General features: G+C 38.4%; 1 pseudogene; it reads left to right on the top strand.

The window, feature by feature from the left end:
• Window positions 1–2999: 2999 nt before the first annotated feature.
• On the top strand, window positions 3000–4200 carry LOC147817096 (uncharacterized; annotated as a pseudogene).
• The last annotated feature ends 1905 nt before the right edge of the window (window positions 4201–6105 follow it).

The following is a 6105-nucleotide window of genomic DNA, read 5'->3' as shown; positions in this document are numbered from 1 at the left end:
TTTGAACATGTTTTATATAATGCTTAAGAATGCAAAATGAAAACCGAAGATTCCTATGTGGAACTGTAAAATTGAATTGTTCAATAAAGTTTGGGGAAAAAAAACAAACCCCTCGCGATCGCTGCCAGGGTTGATGGGCATGATGGGCATGATGACCCGCCCTACGCTGCCTTTGATTGGCGTATCCTGATATTTTACCTCCTCAAATCAACGCTCTCAAGGCTAAAAACAAACTTTTAACTTCCTGGGTAAAATGGTTTGTAGCATGCTTTGCCTTTCTGTTTTTTTTTTTTAATTTTTTTGCTGGCATTGCCTTGGCTTTCCACAGTCAAACCGGCTCCTGTAAAGTTACAAACATGCCGAAAAGAAAAGTCGTGACACCTGACACAACAGAGAGAGACTGGCTGCGGAGAAACGTTCCTACACGGACTTTGACGAGATGGAAAAAAAAAGGTATGCGCGCTCCCTGCAGCTCACAAGTGATGTTAACGTTACAGTTATCGTAACTAGTTACTGTCCGTTGTTTCATTAGGAAAATCAACAGAGCTCTGAGTGACAGCGGGAAGCACACGACGCAACAACATGTTAAGTGCAATTTTTTTCTTGTCCTCTCTGCTTTAACAGCTAATTTAAAGTGAGCTGCCCACCGCACTATAATAATTGAATCTCGAGTCCAGGTTATGTGTACCAAATGTGAGCTTAAGTGTTAATTTGATTACAAAAGCATGAAAAGTATGACACTTTGTACACTTATGGATAATCAATTATGTTTTGATGGGCACAAATTACAGTGGTAGGATATGTAACATAATTATGTTTGCCACATAAATGTTGAATACTGTGCATTTGTTGTTGGAAATCGCTTGATAATATTAACTGCAGCACAGATTATCCAAAATTTTACTTGAGTAAATGTAAAATGTTTACTAGCAGAAGAAAATGAACTGTTTTTAACTTATAAACAAAACACTATGTTACTGTGAAGTTCAAAAACAACTAGTCAACAATATGGAAAGGGAGAAAAACTGCACTGGGAGCTGTGTGAAAATCTGTCTCAAACAAGTTCTTGATACCATTTTAAGGAAGGTGATGAAGATAATACCCAGAGAGAAGAGCAGAGACCAGGACCTCTCACCGTACCACAACAGGTGAGAATAAAACACAGAATTATTATACAACCTCCCATCTCTCACACAGTCAAACTACTGCCATTCTCTATGTCCCTCCATCATTCTTTTTAGAGATGCACCAATCCACGTGTTTCGCTTCAGATCTGATTCTGACATTAGGATTCTTTTTATCTTGAATAATATTGTTATTAACATCAATTTTACTGTTGTTGTTGGTGTTATGTGTATGATATTAATTTATGTAACCTTTTTCTCCTGGCTTTTTAAATCTGCATATAGGCGACCAGACTATGCAGTTACAGTCGTTCCTTCATTCTTATGTTATTCTGTGCGCACCAAGTCTTCTCTACACTGCTACATCACAGACAGTGTAGTAATCACAGATGTACAGTTCACAGATGTCTTCACATGAGCTTGGCTTCTCTTAAGCCGCCCATAGTGGCTCGGTGCCATTAGTCCAATATCCATTCCATGAATTAGGTCACTGTTAAATCAGTTCAGTCCCATCTCTAATTCTTTTATTTATACAATAAATTATGGACTTGTGTTCCTCTCAGGAAGGTGAAGATGCCACCCAAAGAGATGAGCTTGGAGCAGAACCTCTCACAGTGCCACAGGTGAGACAAAACTACAATATTAGACCACTCTACCTCTGTTGCTTACTCTGACAGACAAATTACAATTATTATCTCTGTTGTTTCTTTGTGTCATTCTTAGGAAAGTGATGAAGATGATGGCCAGAGAGAAGAGGAGAGAGCAGAACCTCTCACTGTGCCACAGGTGACAAAACTACAGTGTCATATAATATGCTCCACCGCTATCCCTCTCTTTCACTTTAATGAGTTGTTCATTACTGTCTTTTTCAGGAAAACAATGAAGATGGAAGCCAAAGACAAGAACAGAAAGCAGAATCTTTTACAATGGTGCAGGTGAGACAAAACTTAAGCATTCACATGTGAGGTTGATTACATTTTTCTAACATTAGATTCATTTGCCATTGGACTAACTGTAACATATTCTGCAGTTCATTGACATGTACACTTTCCACCCATCAGCGTCTTTTTTCTTTCTCATGTGTTGTAGCTTCTGTCTATTTTCCATGCTAAGTGCAGTCTGCCAAAACAAGGCTATGAGTAAAACAAATGAAACCTGATCAGTCTCATTGCAGTGCTTCTTTTTCTATCATTTAGGACAATGTCCCTCAAGAGGTAGATGATGTCCACTCCTCCCATGGACTAACGGAAGGGCAAAGCATCATCTCGATTCTCTCCTTTGCATTGAGACACAACACAACAGGTGTATTAATGGAAGACCTGCTGAAACTGCTCAGATTGCATTCTGCTCGGACTAGTGCAGTTCCAACAAGCAATTATTTTCTGGAGAAACCATTAGCTGATATTACACATCAGTTCGAACGACACCATTACTGTGGAGTTTGTACTAAGTACATTGGTTCTTCACAATCTCTGGAAGAAACACTCGAATTTGTGTCATGTTCCTCATTCACAACAGTGAAAGCCAATTTACAGGAAGGACATTTCTTTATTAGCATACCATTAAAGGATCAGCTGAAAGATATTCTTGAGCACCAGGATATGCAGGCTCTATGTTTTTGTGCTGATGCCCATACAAAGCATGTAATAAAGGACATATGTGATGGCACCTTATATCAGACCTTGAAAATAACAGTAAAGAGGATTTTCTGTCCCTCACATTCAATTGTGATGGTGTACCAGTTTTTCAGTCCTCCAAATTTAGTATTTGGCCAATATTATGTTGTGTTAATGAGATACCACCTGAGAGTAGAGATAAACATATACTTTTATGTGCTTGGAGCCAAGAAGCCAGATATGTCTTGCTTCTTTAAACCATTTGTTGAGAAGTGTGCCAGTCTTTCTCAAGCTGGTTTTGAGTGGCAGCATCCTGTGTGTGTGATGCAGTAGCAAGGCTATTACTACAGAATTTTAAGCAGTTTAATGGTGAGTATGGCTGTGGAGTCTGCCTTCACCCTGGGATGCAAACAAGGAAAGGAAAAGGAAACACAAGGGTTTACACATGTCCAAGTGAAAAGCCAAGTGACAGAAATCATAAAACCACAGTAGAAATAGGACAAATAGCTGAAAGAGAAGGGAAGACCATATAGGGCATAAAGGGCTCATCTGCTCTTGCAGATTTACCATTGTTTGATCTAATCAATGGGATAGTCCCTGACTACATGCACTGTGTGCTGCTTGGTGTGTGCAGATACATGGCGAATTTATGGATGGATTCTAAAAGCAGTTCTGAGCCATGGTATATTGGTACACAAACAGCCATCATGGACAGATACCTCTTGTCTATTAAGCCTCCAAGTATTGTTGCTCGTGTTCCAAGATCTCTAACAGAACGCAAATTCTGGAAAGCCCATGAGTGGCAGCACTGGCTTTTGTATTGTGGCGTTATCCCGTGCTTTCCCCCGTTTAGCAAAGCAATTCTTGACAAATGCACCGGCAGAAGTTAAAGATTTCTGCAGTGAAATGAGACAGGGAAACCAGCATGTCAAGAAGTATAAAAAGTTTACTGAAGTGACTGCCCTTGGTCCACCAAATGTGAGATTAATATCTCTTGGTGACCAAGCTGCTCTCCACACACTGAGAGAAGTTCCCACAAACTCTGTGGTGAGTTACTATAAGAGAATTGCTGTAAATGGTGTTGTTCATGGTCATACCTACAGCAAAACAAAAGACCAAGAGAAACAGCTCTGTTGTGCTTTTGAAGGATGGAAGTATTTTTACAGTCTCACACTTTATTGACATGGGTGATCAATGTTTATATGCCATAGGAAAATATGGCAATTATACAGTGCAGAAGTTGGCCAGAGGTTCTCTAATCAGAACTCAACTGAGCTACATGTCAACTGTCCACTTTCCCACAGGCTTCCACAAAGCCATAAATGCCACTCTGATAGTTAGACCATGTATGTACATACAGTGTCCACAGCCCACCTCAATTGTGTGCCGGTTACTGAATACGTATTACTGTAAATGATTGAGTGTCAACTAAATGTGAAGATGGAGTTAGTGATTTTGGGTTTCTCAGCAGAAAATGAAACATTTGTCCAAACAATTACTACTGTACTGTACTGATCTAATGTAATTTGCTGATCTTGTGCAAAATTAAAAATATTTCTACAAGAAGAATGGAATGAATATTATTGGATATAATTGCTCGTAAAATGTTACATAATGTTAGCAAAAAAAATTTAAAAAAAAACAGTCCGTTGTCGTTATGAGTTGAAAACTTGCTTTTAGTCAATCATGCGTTTCCCTGTAATTTCATTGTCAAATCATGTTGTTTATGTAAACGTCTCACATTTGTGGCAACACAAGTAAAATTTGTAAGTATTTTCTATAATATTTGCAACAGTTTAGTTTCATTGATGATTGCCCAACTTATATAGGTTTGATATTACATTTTCCTACTAAGGATATTGTATGCAACATCGCTGTCATATATTGTTCTGATAAATACCCAAATCATACAATCCTTGAATCCTTGATTCAGATATTCAGACAAAAAATAGAAAAAATAATGAGAATAATCCCAAAAGTTCTGTAGTAAGGTTCAATATTTAATGCTGTGCCTGGCCTCACACCTAGGAGCAGGACAATGTGAGACACAACAGAGGTCCAAGCATAAAGAGGAATGTAGGCCACAGATGTTGTTATCCTATTATCCCTTCAAATCGTTTAAAGCCACCAGGAAGGAGCTGTTTATGCAGGCAGTCATCTATGCTCAGCATCAGAGCATGCCTTGACCTGATCCCACTATAAAGGTTTGAGTTCGTGTGGGACACAAGTATTTGTATTTGTATTCACTCAAGCTTGTTTTTTTCTGAGAGTTGAGGGAAGCAACTTGCTACAAAGTTGAAGTAATGAATACCATGGCTTTGATGCCCAAATATGGGAGCAATGATTATGTTTAGTTTTTTTTAACATTAATCTAGATACCTGTTTTAATATATGTGTGTGTGTGTGTGTGTGGTTATATATATATATATATATATATATATATATACTGTATATGAGCTGGTCAAGTGTCATAGAGAGCGCAGTGTGAGCAGAAGGGGGAAAACCACACACTACATAAGCCTGTCTTTATTAACTCTACAGAAGGACGTAGCTTCAGTAATTCCCCAGAGATGATAGAAACTGCACTGCAAGAATGATCGGACCTCCTCACCTCATTTAATAATGGTGTAAAGTGTCATTTAAGCAGCTTACCATCAGTCTTTCAGTGGCACTTTGGAAACACACTGTTGACCATGATTCTCCTTAGGGAACAGAAAACAGAAGGCTTTCTCAGTCGAGCTCAAAGATAGATTCATTTGGAAAACCAAAAAAAAAGCAACTCTGACTGAAATGACAATTTTCTTCATAATAAAGCCACACTGTCTGGCTGTTGACCAAATAACATATGTCCTAATTTATTAAGTGGTTTAACACTTAACAAACCTGTATTTGTGCTGTAACTGGTATGACATGAACCGGCCTTGCAGTCACTGTATTAAAAGGCTGAGACAGGAGTGCTGATGTGTGTGTGTTACAATACATGCCTCAGGTCCTTAACCTCCTAGGACCTGGCGTCCACATATGTGGACCTCACATTTTGGGTTCTCTAGACCACAATACTAACTTTTTCTCAACAAGGGCCTGATGACCACATATGAGGATATTATACTGCCACTCAGTAATCGAAATTTAAAACTAATGTCCTCATATGTGGACATCATTTTTCTCAGGTCCCAATCAGCCTATATAGCAAAGAATAGAGCTCGGGTCTTAGGAGGTTAAATCAGTGTCAGCACCTGTAAAATTCACAGTATAAATATCATATATCATATAATATAATATATAAGATTTCCTATACATACCTGGTATAGACACATTAATACAAGCCTAAAACTGTATTTGACAAATTAGATGGCCATTAAAAG

Source organism: Seriola lalandi, unplaced genomic scaffold (assembly GCF_002814215.2).
Source record: "Seriola lalandi dorsalis isolate HSWRI2012SDOR001 ecotype SW California unplaced genomic scaffold, Sedor1 jcf7180002054981, whole genome shotgun sequence".
In the NCBI taxonomy this organism is placed as follows: domain Eukaryota; kingdom Metazoa; phylum Chordata; class Actinopteri; order Carangiformes; family Carangidae; genus Seriola; species Seriola lalandi.
Note: the sequence above shows the minus strand (reverse complement) of the source record. Positions and strands in the feature narration are given on the sequence as shown.